This window comes from Panthera pardus, unplaced genomic scaffold, assembly GCF_024362965.1.
Source record: "Panthera pardus isolate Hobbes unplaced genomic scaffold, ASM2436296v1 HiC_scaffold_2, whole genome shotgun sequence".
Classification (NCBI taxonomy): Eukaryota; Metazoa; Chordata; class Mammalia; order Carnivora; family Felidae; genus Panthera; species Panthera pardus.
The window spans coordinates 87,991,525-88,004,943 of NW_026526765.1; the positions used below are offsets into that span (position 1 = coordinate 87,991,525).

The following is a 13,419-nucleotide window of genomic DNA, read 5'->3' on the forward strand; positions in this document are numbered from 1 at the left end:
TCCAAATTCCATCATTTAGTCACTGACAAAATTGAGCTCAAGAAATCAGAATGTATCTATTAATTTTTTTTTTCTATCACCACCTTTACCTTTGGTTTTGTTTTCCTTAATAAGGGCAAAAACTTTTACCATTTCTCTTTTTGTTAAGGGAAAAAAATTACAGCAAATGGAATATAGAATTCCTGCTTGTGTGTGCATATTAATAAAAGTTATCTGCGCTATGAAACATGGGGTTCTCTTCTCTAAACAGTGGGTTCATTTGTGCCCTGATTTTTATTTATACTGACGTATTTTGTGGAATTCCAACTTCTTATACCTTTCAATTCTTGGCAGCTGTAGACAAAAGTTGCTGATTAACCTTTTGTAGACAGAGGTAGATCTGATACCTACTTTGATGAGCATTATGTGTTTTTCTATGTCTCACTTTCTCATTGGAATAATTAATTTGTGCTCATTTCAAATTCTTGGTTGTTAGCAAAGGCATCCAACCTTAGTACCTATCACCCATGGAATGTATCCTATTTAGGGGTGCCTTCTTGCTCCTTTGAACAATGAATGTTTTGTGTGGAGACTGTAATCACATATAAGTAAGAAGTAGCCTTCCTGCACTATCTTGACAAACAAAACAAAATCCTGACAGTTGCCCAGATGTGAAAGGTCTCTGGGATTTCCTATCTGCCCAATAACACTAAAGTAATCTTGTAAACATGTATTTAAAAGAGTTTGAGAATCTATTTCTAAGCCCTCACAAGAACCCTGATTACTGAACTCTATTTGGTTTACCAAGTAGAGAGAAAGAAAAGAAAAAAAAAAGAAAAAAAAAGGAAAACCACACACACTGCAATTAATTACACTGTAAACATTTAATAAATATTCTTTCTTTCTATCCTTGCCCTTTTCAAAAGGAAAGGTGGTAATTTACATGTGCTATGCCTTTTTCTTCTCATTGTTTTATTTCTTTTCTTCCTGGCTTTCTTTAACTTGTGTAGAAAAGAGGTGGACATGTTTGAGGAGATAGAAATGTTTACCTAGTACATTTATTTTGTCATATAATAAAACAGCCTAGGCACCTTCTACTTTGTCTTAGAAGCTTTGTTAAACCACTAGTTCTGGAAGCTGCATTTTAATTACAAAATATTGTAAAGGAAATACAGTAGGAATACACAATCCTTGATTCTCAGCCAAATGAGAGGAAGTTTAATAGCAATGTATAGTTGCAGGAATGGTTATGTTGGGGATCCATATGCATTTTCAACTCACACATTCAGGCAGTGCAATAAAGCAGGGAAAAAACAGCTGATACACAAAAGGGACCGTCTAGACAGTACCCCATCAGTCTGGCTAAATTTGGTGCTGGCATTCCCAATGGGATTGTAATATAATTGTTCTGGTGTCTGCGTTCATTCCCCCTGTCAAACACCATTCCAAATATATATCCTTCTCCCCCCAACCCTTTTCCTTCCATAAATGTGAAGCCCAAATTGTGCCATGCTAGAGAGAGTGTTAGATGGCCCAACACCAAGAAAATGTTATAATTTAGCAAAATCACATTGTTCACTTTCTTAAAAAAAAAATCCCTGTTACTTCCTAAGTCCAAACAGAATTAATTCCACTCAGATTTTGATAATTTAAATTAGAACATGGAAAAATTTACATGCAAATACAAATAACCTTGAAATATTGAGCACTTCAGATGAAAGTAAATAGACCTTTTTACTCCTTTATATTTATTAACCTTTGTTAGAAAATTTAACAGAAATCAGAGATGTGAAAGTGTAATGATGGACATGGATCATAAATTCTAATGAAGGAAAGGCTAATGAAAAAATGTTAAGCAAAAGCACTGAAAAAATGTAAATTGTGTATTTTTTCTTTCTTGGGTTTAAAAGCCATAATATTTTTTGGTCTCTAGCCATCTTTTGAAAGTTAAATTTCTGTTAATTTATATATGAATGCTTCAATTTTTTTGGCTTTTTAAAGGAGAAACCAGAAATATTGATTCAGTGACTTGTGGTAATTATCAATTAATATTTTCTAAATATTCTGGTTTAAGACATCACGAAAATGAAAAGCACTACTTACAGAGTAAAATAAGCTAAACATCCTATCATTAAAATGAATAATGCATACATTATTGATGAAAATGCTTATAATCTAAAAACTTCCACACCATTGAAATTTAGGTGGTCAGATTTATTTTCAAGAAAAATGCAGATTTTGGGATTGCCATATGAAACAATAACCAAATACACTTACTTTATTTTCTGTTCCAAAGTGTCACCTCTGGGCATTGTTTAGATATTAAAATTGACCAGGAAATGTATTTTTTTAATTTTTTTTTTAATTCCAAGAAAAATTATCTTGAGAAAGAGGCTGAGCTGTTTTGTTTTATTAATTATGGGTGTATATTTGTACTTCCTGTTTGGAGGTTAGTAATCCTTTCTCTGATCCTATAGAAAGAATTTGTCTCCCATCTCAGCAGTTTTGAGATGCTAGGTAGACTAGGATCTCAAGTGAGTTAACAAAGTCCGCACCCTCATCAGGGACCACTCTAACTAGAGCAAATTCAAAGGAAATACTTCAGGCACTAGATCCTGGCTTTATCCAACTTTAGGAGGCTGAGAGAGTGGTACACCAACCAAGACTGGGCTAACGAGAAATGGCTGTTCCAGGAAGATGCAAGACACAGGGCCTCAACCCGCACAAAGACAGAGCACAATTGCACAGAAAATCACCACCAAAGCAATCAGGAAATATTCAGATACATTTTACAGAGGTCTTAAAATTCTCATGTAAAAATGAATGATGAAAGATTATAGAAGTCTTAAAATTCTCACGTGGAAAAATAAGATTAAGAGATTGTGTCTTCTCATTTTTAATTTTTAAAGGTAGCGACTTCATATTTTTTTCCTTCTTTGTATGACATTTTTCTTCCGACTTTGTACATGGGTATGAGAAACAGGTCGTTTAAAAAAGACAAAATAATGATATTTGAACAGTGATTGCCTAGAACAGGGTGGTTTGCTTGTGATTGTTTTTTAATCACTTTATTTTATTTTTTTACATTATGTACAGGCGGAAAGTGAAAGAAAGGCAGGCTGTAGGCCTCTCTGAGATGAAACAGTGTGGCAAAATCTGAGTTTTATACTTGATTCTCAAACTATTGAATAATATCCTATGAGACCTCTTAGGTCTTAACTGGATTAAAATGAATATATTTGTGCTCTGGCTCTTTTCAGCTAACTAATGTGCATGTGAATTGATAGTGTGCGAGGGAGCCGGTGAGAGCAAGTGTATGTGACACAGGGAAAGGATGCGGGCTCCGGGCTGAGGGTGACTATGAAGGAGCGTGCAGGAGGGTGTGGGCTGCCTCCAAGAGTGAGAGCAATGAAAATTAGCAGGCCTTGGGGTCTGGTGCATTTTGTCGAGAGCCAGAAGAGAAGCTTAGCTGGGAGATGAGGAGGGAGGGGAAGCATGGTGAAGGGAGGGAGGGGAAGGGGGTGTGGCGTGTGCGTGTGCGTGTGCGTGTGTGTGCGCGTGTGTGTTGGCTCTGAGATGTCAGTTATGGCTGAGCCTTGGGTTTTTGTTTTGTCGGTTCCTAGCGTAAATAGGCTGGAATCTCAGGTTCAGGTTGGAGTGCGTGCAAAGGCATCATCGTTCGAGTTTCTTTTTCTGGCCCTTCGCTAGGGCTGCTGCTCCGAACATCGCCGCTGCTACAGAGAAGTGGGGGGAGCAGCAAGGGATGGGGGTCTGTCTGCAGCTGCCCCTCTCACACTTGAATAAAAGAACTTTTTTTCAGGGGTAGGGAAGCTGTGAATACCTTTCCCAATAAGAGATGAGGCATATTGAAAACTATATTAAATTACCCTGATTAACAATTTAGCCACGAACAGGGGAGCTTTGGGAGATCTCTATAGGCAGGACTGGGGGCTATTCATGCCAGCAGCTAAGAGGTCGAAAGGTTTCTGAAGTTCACAGGCTCAGAGCCTTTGTTATGCTAACAGACAATCTCAAATCAGCTGCCTAGTGGAGTGTGAAATATAAATGATTCCTTGAGAACTTCCAATAAGTTGTCACTCTTGCTCTCCAAATACCGGGACAGGCTGCTAATTTCTAGCAGGCCCTTTTGCAACATCGCTAGCCCTAAATGAATGCCTTTGTAGTTCAAATAATCTTTTCAAGGGAGCTGTCCTATCATCATAGCCCAAATGCATCTTGGTTTTGACTATTAAATGAAAATCAGGGCTCAGCAGTGCTTGACTTTTCCAAGCGGTCCGATGTTTGGGAAGGGTGGCGGCAGCTCTCATGCACAACAAGTTAGCACCCACTGCAGGAGGGCCAGGGCATTAATAACAGCTCGAGGCCCCAGGAGCTACCCCAACTCTCACCCCCACTCCCTACCAGGAACAATGCTCTGGGAGAGATTTACGTGGCTTCCCTCAGGCTAGACTACCTTCCTCTTTCAACCACACCAACATCTCTCTGATTTATGGACCCTCTGTCCAAGAGGACAGCCAGCTGACCTGCGAGCATCTGACTGGTCACTTCGAAGCATCAGCTTTGGAGATGGATGTATTCATTCTTCAGGGCATGCAAGGCCAAGGGGAAGAGGGCAAGGTGTGTGTGTCCAGGCTGTGCCCCTGGTATCAGATGCTTGTGGATATTATTTTATCATTTTCCCATAAGGAAGATAGGAACGTGGCTTCTGATCTTGGGTGTGACCCATTGAGCATGTCCAGATGGATAGAAAGAGGTCCTGGTCCTCTGAGTCTGAATTACAAAGCTTTTTAAATGAGGAAAACCACTTCCCATTCCAAAACCAACACAAGTTGGAGGCAGTGGGAATGAGAATCTATCTGGGAAAGCATGTGCCCAAATTAAACATTCTACTAAGAAAGGACAAAGCTAATTTATACAAATAAAGAAAACACATGAAAGAGAGGACAGAAACCAAGGAAATTAGAAATCCGTCTCCATCGATCTTGCCAAAGGAAGGTCTTGCCTTAACAGTAATAATTTAGGTCCTAAAAATGTTGATATTTCTGACTCTATGTGCTCTACTTCTTTGCTGAAATACAAAAAAGTCCATGATATCACAGAAGTCTCTGGGTTTTTTTTTTTTTTTCCAGACAGAGCAGGTTTGATTTTTGCCAGGGAATTGGGGGGAAAAAAAACAAATGGGCTGTATTTCTTAATATATTCCTAAGGTAAGTTTATAAACTTATAAATGTACAAAAGCAATATATTTTAATACACCCTTAGGTAACTTCATAAATCTTGATGATGCAGCTCTACAGAAAAACCAAAAGCCTGATTCCCCTTCATCTTCTTCCTCTAACTACGATTTAAAATACTACACCAAAAGTGTTTGGGGGAGTTCATTTTGATTGGTATAGAAACTGGTGTAAGTAAACACTTTTTTTTTTTTTTTTTTGCTTTGGATATACCAAGACTTATCACTATATATTGATAATTAAATATAAAAAAGCAGTAGTATAACTTATACCAATTTTGAAATGACCTAGCTTACATGTTTAAATCTTATTTTTAAAAAAGCCAGGACACAAAATACAATAGGAAAGGACTCTGGGATTCAACTCAGAGAATCTGGCCGTCAGAATAGGAGAGAGTGTTTAGTAATCAGGTCATTATTTGTCTTTCAAATCCGTATTTGTTTCACTCAGTAAAACAATCTGCAAATAATATTGGCTAGAAAAATTAGTTCAGATTACTGACATTGAAGGAGTAAAAATAAAGTTTGTGGTTTCTTCTGCCAAATACCAGAATTAGATACTAATTTGTTACTGATCCCCTCACACCCTTTTCAGAGGGACTTAGGATCCTGGATATCCTTATTTCAGAGATAGCAGAATGATTGGCTTCGGATGCACTTCTAATTAATTACACACAGAAAGGCAATAGCTCAAAGTTCAGTGGATCTGACACAACTTGCTTAAATTTAACTTTTCATCCCCTCTCCGTTTAAAAATTTTTAATTAATATGAAACTATAAGCATCTACATGTTATTGACACATGCTGGATATTCAGAAAAGAAACACCTTCTCTGTGCTTCCGAATACTTATTTTACCTCTTCCAAGTGTCCTCTCTCTTTCCGTCTTTAACACATCAAAACAGGGAAGAAAGCGCTTTTGTGTTATAACTACAGAGAAAACATTTGAGAATGTGTCAATGCTGTGAATACCAGCACCAGTTTGGGGGTTGGTTTGTTTTTCCCCCTGCCGTGGTATTTCTTTTCCCTTTGCTTTTGCAGTCTTTAAACTCTGACCACTTTGAGAAAAGCAATGGTTGAAATGAAAAGTTAGGACAAATTGTGTTAAACCTGTGTGTTGCCAGAATATGAGCATGATGAAAGCAGTGTTAGGACATTACAGACCCAGAGCAGCTCTCCACACACAGAAAATTAAAATAAAAAATAAAAAGCTGGTCTTTTTTCTTTTTTTTTTACTTTCTTAAATACTTAAGACCTGAGACAAAAGGAATCCCTATTTAAAAAAAAAACAAAAAACAAAAAACAACTTTCCAAGGTCGCCATTTCTCCAGATTGGGGGTATCTGAATGCGTGTGTTTGTGTATGTGCATGTGAGAGTGTGTTTGGAGAGAAAAGAAAGAATGGGGGAGGAGGAAGGGCAGATAACTTTACTGACATATTAATTCTTTAGATAGTAGTAAATGAATGGTCCAAATAGACATTTGTTTCCCTTAATAGGTTTTGTACAGGTCTCTTACAAGCTGTGGCATATGCTTCATTTATATGTATATTTATTTAGAAGGATTGAGAATAATAGGTGTAGTTTGTCTATAGTCACAGTTATTATTTAAAGTCCAAAGAGGTTACAACTTTTTTCTACCCCAAACACGAATACAAAGGTCTCTTGTATGTGCTTCCTTGCATTACGTTCAAGGCCAATTAAAAATAAAGGTAATATTCTAACTCTCGAGCCTTGGGAGGAGAAAGGAGGCTAAAAGGCAAAATGACTCCAAGATGGCTGCCTCTTCCTTCTTCCCCCTCCTTTCTGCCTATTTTCCACATAGAAATTAATGTAATATTTTGTTTAGAAATCACATTGTAGGTCATTTGCAAATGAGGCAGCCTCGGAGGCACCAGTATCTGCCTAGAATACTCTCACGATGCCATCGAGGTATGGAGAGATTAAAATGCAAACATTCAAATGTATTTAGATTTGTACACAGTGGCTAGACTCACACACATACACACTTGAATGTATGAACAACACACACAGCTGCAAATGGAATAAAGGGCTGAAATCCTTCTTAATTCTTAGGACAGAGGGCAAAGGAGGGCGCCAGGCCACCTCCTTCCTCCCCAAAGGTTCGAAAATACCCTGTTCATGGTCTGGATTCGATTTTTTAAAAAAGATATATCTTTCTGATGACTCTCTCATTAGGCAGACTTCTAAAGTCTGGGGAGACAAGATTTCCATAAATTATCTCTCTAACTCATCTCATGCTGGTACAAAATGCAACGCTAAAATTGTTTTTTTTTTTTTTTTACTTTTGCATTTTTTTAAAAGAGAGAATAGCAAGCTAACCAGCTTCCTGACTAACATGTTAAAGGATTAAGATCACTGGTAATTACTGCTATTAATTATAATAAATATATATTCTCAGTGATAAAATCCCACCCATAAAGCTAAACTAAAATCATGTCGAGAATAAATAAAAGTATATTTGGGGCTTTATAACAGATTTATAGCAGGTTACTCTCTAGACTGAAGTGCACTAGGCATAGAACAAAGCAAATGGTTTAGTTCCTATAGGAAATATATTAAAAAGGAAAAAAAAAGAAAAAAGCCCACAACCCTTTATCTAAAAGCCATCAGGGACAAGCACTCAATACAAGTTAACAAGCAGGAACTGATAAGATAACATTTATATGAGGTCAGAAGTCAAATGCCAGTCAAAGGCTTTTAACCTCTTGGGTCATAAACAGGAATAGTTAAAAGTGAGAGGTAGTTATTTATCGGATATTAAGGGTACCTGATCATTGCCAGAGAATCACCAATGATGAAACTAATTAGGATTTATAGAAAAAGAACTTTGTAGCTGTTCAAAGAAAATTAACCTACAAACCCATCATTCTGCAATTGGTAGAGAGAAAAACAAACAAAAAAACCCACCCTTCTTTTGAGGGGGAAAAGAAATCTAGCAATTTAAACAGATTTAGTAACAAAATCTCTCTCAGAAACAATATTTAAAGTTAATGTATATAGATTAATATATGGTAAATGATAGACCTTGTAAATTCTGTATTAACCATCTCAAAACAAAAAGAAGCATCACATAATTTATTTTCAATTTTTGTTCTTTTTCTTTTATTCCCTCCTTCACACCTCCTAAATTAGACAGGATATAACTCCGATTTCACAATACTTCTTGCCCTCAGAATGCCGTCATTTATAAATTTAAAAATATATATGTATTCTAATAGCAATTATTTGAAAACATCAGAATATCGAAACTGCTTAATTAAAATTTTATCTTCATCTATCCAGAGAAACAGATGTCTCTTCCTTTATTTGCTGTCAGGATATTTTCCTTTGTTTTGATTTTTGTCCTTTTTGTCTTTTTTTTAGGTTCACATTCCAAACAGTTCTTGGTCTCAGAGTCCATGCTGGCTTATATTTTCAAAGCATACCACCCCCCCCCTTTTTTTTTCTCTTTTGCAATAAAAGAAAGCAGATCTAGATATTTCTTTCTAGAGAGAGATAGAGGGATTGTTGTTAGGCCTGCTAAGGCCCACTGTTTCTTTAAACAGAGTCCACAATACACTAGGCGAACATTGTGGATTTAAAATGCTTTTAAATATTTATCAGAAGTATTTTATCATCATATTCAAATGACACCTGGAGTGCACTCACCTTTATTGACAATCTCTGTTCTGAAAGTCCATTTGCTTCCTTAAAGCCCCCCAAGCAGAACAAGGACTACCCGTTTTCATTCAGTTAATGTTTAGTAAAAAACCAAGCAACCTTAATCAGCATGCTGATTGCATCGTCAACTAACAAATAATTTACTACTCTGAGCATTGCATTCCATTAAAAGCTCATTAAATTTTCTGTTCTCCAATGGGAGGTTTAGCTTTTGAACTGCATGCTTTTGCTTCGAATGATCATTTATTCAATTTTTGCAAAATGTTGTGTTTTGTTTTTTTTTTTCCTAAAGTATAGGTGAGCATTTCAATACCTATAGACTACAGGCATATGGAAACACAGTTCAGGGTTTGAGAATGTTCCATTTGATTTATAGACTCTGTTTAATAAAAATTCAACATAATCTCTTGCACTTTTAGAAAATCCTGAAATCACTGAGTATATCTGTGCTTATGTGTGACCCAAACATAGCCTCAGAAATATTAATACATAATATAAAATATCAAATCCCCTTTTTAGAGCTTCGACTTTCCTTTTCCACGTATTACAGCTATTGCTATTTTTAGGATTTTTATCCTTATAAATAGCTGTTTTCTATTGATTCAAAAAGGAGCATGACACCACAAAGATCTTACCATATTTGATGCCAAACTTAATACCTTGGGTGTGTGTGGGGTGGGGTGGGGGGGTGGCTAGTTACCCAAAGAAATCCACATTTTCCGGGGTTTACACATTTTTTACAAACTCACAATCCCCTGAATTATTTTCATGCCCAGACTCAACTAGGAAAGAGTATATTTATTATTTTTAATTTAGGCAAATGTAGGAAAATATCGGCCCCCAAATTAACATGCATCTTTGGATTGCTAATTGTGCTCATTGCAAATTTGGGTCATTTTGCATGAGTGACTCTAATGTAGGTCTGAGATTGCCATGCAGCGCAGTGGATTCCTGATTCCCCGCGCTAATCCTGAACTCGGTGATTGTGTCAGGTGCAGTTCTGTATGCTCTAGCAGCTGGCTCATCCTCATCAATGCAAATAAGGCAACTCCTACAATCAGAGCCTTGTGAGTGTGAGGCCTGATTGCTGAGGGCAGGCTAAAGCACTACACAGACTCTCACTTTCAAATCACGCTAAGTGACAAGACAACTGCAATGTCCCTCCAGTTCAAAATCAACCTTTTGAAAACAAAACAAGAAGAGGATGGCTACAAAGAAGAGGAAAACCCCAGTGTTTGGGAAATGGACTTGTTTAGATGGGCTTTATTTAGATACAGAGGTAATCTAAAGTGCATTTCAACAAATGATTCTCTAGCTCCTATTCTGTCCGAGATACTTTGTTTTAAGGGTTGCAGAGGTGAGGGAGATACAGTCCCTGCCTTCAGAGAACCCTACCGTTTGATGGCAGAAGATCATAAAGAGGAAGATAATAACATAATTGTTATTAAGGTGCAGTCACCGAAATCTTAAATGAAAGCCGTAAAACATATTTTTACAGGAAGTTTTTAGAGATCGCATTAAGGCATGGATGTCAAGAGCAAGACTTTTAGAAGCTTCGGGTTCAAATCCCAGCTTTGCCACATACTTGATCAAGTTATGTCACCTTTCCACAGCCTTAATGTCATCCTCTGCAAAGTGATGGTGACAGAAGGACCTACCTTCCAGGTGTTTTAGAAGAAGGAACTGCATAACATGCTTGCCACAGTGCTTGGCACATAGTAAGTGCTCAGTAATGTCAGCTGCAATTATTATTTCCTCCCTGGCATACAAAGAAGGCGGTGGGGGGGGGGTCCAAAAATAATAATGTGCCACAGTTTGAAAAGCATTTGTTTGATCTGTCTCTAAATTCCCATTTTTCATGTAGCGCTAACCATGCAGAAGTGAAAATACTGTAAATGTGAAAAAGCCCTGCATCTCTCAGTGGTGTCTGGACAACCCTGGCAACTCAGAACATGAAGGAGAGAACAAGAAATCCCTGTGCTTTTCCTTTTCTTCCTTTCCAAACACGTGTGCAGACTTCCCCTGCATTTCAGCCCCACCCTCTTTATTTTACTGCCTAATCTATAAAGGAGGATTAACAGCAGCACGCTGCTTTGGCACAGAGCAGATTCTGGGTGAGGACCTGTAGGTAGAGTCTAATGAATACAATTTTCTGGGACGGTGAGTGCATATTTTTAGCTACATGCTGGGCTCCAGCGTTGGCTCTTGAGACAGATGAACAGATCCTTTGATCAGACTTGGGTGTTGCTCCAAAAAGAACCTTTTTCAGGAAGTAGTTGGGGGAAAATGTCTTCTGTTTCCCTTATTCCTAATTTGTACTGTATAGATTCAGATTCCAGATAACTGGTCCCAGTAAGTTGCATTACAACACTGAGATACACCATTGTGAGGTGTAGTGGTCCTGGGCGCCAGTGAACAGATCCACTTTCTGGCAAAATAGGATGGCTGGTACCTCAAGTGTGTGGTTGCCATCCTTCCTCCCTTGGAGAATAAGCTAGAGGTAGTTAACCCTCCTGGGGGAGGCTTGGCCTAGACAACATCATAGACACCATATCCCCCCTGGAGTTACCAAACAATAAAACTGCTTTCTTTGCCAAATACAAAGAATGGTCTGGAGTTGGATATTAGCAAACAGCAAACCCTGTAAAGAAGAAAGGGAGGGAAGGAGGGAGGGAAAAGAAACAAAGGAGAATAGAAGGGAGGATGGAGGAAAAGAAGGAAAATTGCATGAAAAGAAGGCAGAAAACAAGGTCTTTTCTGCTTTCGTTTGCCAGGGACAAGGCAGCCATCCAATCTTGTCTTGATTTTAGTGCCATGGCGAGGATGGGGCAGCAGAGACGGGGTTTTGATGCAATGCCAAGCGGGGCAGGGATGAGGCGCCAGGTCTGTGGAAATGCTGAGACTTTAAGACCTTGGCACTGGGAGAGTGTGAGCAAGATGGTAAGTGATTTGATCTCTCACATTCCTACTCAGGACCCTCTCCTTCTCTTTCTAATAGGATTAACAGATATTTTCCTAAGCAGAAATCAAAATGTGTCAAATCATCTGAGACAGTCAATTTGTTCACAATGCCCACATTCTTGCCGTACGGATGCAGCACTATTCAAAAACAGTTTTATTTCAAGAGATACAATGCAGCAGAGAGGTAAACATTTATCTTCATAATCTTACACTCCTTTCAGACTGTTTAATTTTTCCCCGTGATTTTCCCCTCCTCTTTCACTCCACCCCCAAGCTCAGCTTCAAAACATTTAGTACAAAAAAGACATGACTTCCCCAGAGGATTCGGGTCTCAGTGATCCTGATGATGCAACGTGTGCTCTCCATTATCCCTGGGAGCTCCCCAGATCTGTTCCCGCACCCTGCCTCACTGCTTCTGTTGTCCCTGGGTCTGTGTCACTTACAAATCCGCTTCAAGCACCTGTGCAGGTTACCTCCGCCTCTTCCTCCTACCTCATTCCCAGTTAGCAGGACTCGTTCCCCACTCCACCCCACCCCCACTCCTTTTTCTCTTACTGCTGTTTTTGCTACTATCATTGTCCCCACCAGCACAGCCCTCTGCAGCTTCTCCTGAAGGAGACATTAAGTTGCCTTCCTTTGTGCTACCTTAAAACTCCAGCTGCCTTTGAACACAAGGACCAGTGTCACCTTTGGAACAATGAATAAAAGTAGTTGGATCGGGATTCCAACTTCACATTGTTGGCATTCCTGAAAATCTCATGCATTTTCATTCCTCCCCCCCTCCTTCTCCTTGAGACCCCCTAAGATAGCTGCAATTAGAAGCTCCGAAATGAATAGAAACAATAGCTACTGGTATATTTTATTCTTAGGATGTGAATAATAGACATTTAGCGGGCGGAATAAAGTCTCATTTTTTCCCCTTTCTGTTACCATTTGTATATTCAGTACACATGTATAGGTAGTTTTTTTTTTTTTTCTTTTTAAGTGGATTGCTGACAGCGTTTTCTGCAATAACATATTTTCCATTGATGTATTTTAGGTGTCTGTTTAACCATAATGCTCTTTGTGATCATGGTGCCAAAATATAATGAATTGGCCCATTCTACCTAGAAAGGCCTCTCCACCAGTTTCTCTTGCCCCCTGTTAAAATCCTCTTCCTCCTGCAGGATCCAGCTCACACCATATCTCCTCCAGGAAATAGTCCCAGATCCTCCCAGGAGATTTCTTCTCCGTCCCTCTCGCCACTTCCCATTTCAGGTCTTCTGCCTCTGCTCCGATCCGAGTTCACGTTATACTCCAGCTAGTGTTAGTGCCTGTCTGCAAAATTAGGCTATGGGGCTTGGAGGACAAAGATGTCCTCCTTTCTGGACTCTTGCCGCTCCTAGAAGAGTGTCTGGCACAGTAGAAGGGAGCTATCACCTGAGGATGATGAACAGTGGATGACCGCCAAGCCTTCCCAGCCCGACAGAAGCCCACCCATTCCTGTCGGGGGTACTTCTGGAGGTGGGGAAATGAAGCCACTCCTGGCCCACTTCTCCCACCCC

The 13,419-nt window shown here is 38.9% G+C and overlaps 1 long non-coding RNA gene across 1 annotated transcript in view; it reads right to left on the reverse strand.

Annotated features, from left to right (window-relative positions):
* The window catches only part of LOC109274887 (uncharacterized), a 39,035-nt gene extending 29,981 nt beyond the window's left edge, over nt 1-9,054 (reverse strand). Inside the window, exon 1 of the long non-coding RNA XR_002083895.2 lies at nt 8,903-9,054. This is a non-coding gene — a long non-coding RNA (uncharacterized LOC109274887). The remainder of the gene's footprint in view (nt 1-8,902) is intronic.
* Between the last annotated feature and the right edge of the window lie 4,365 nt (nt 9,055-13,419).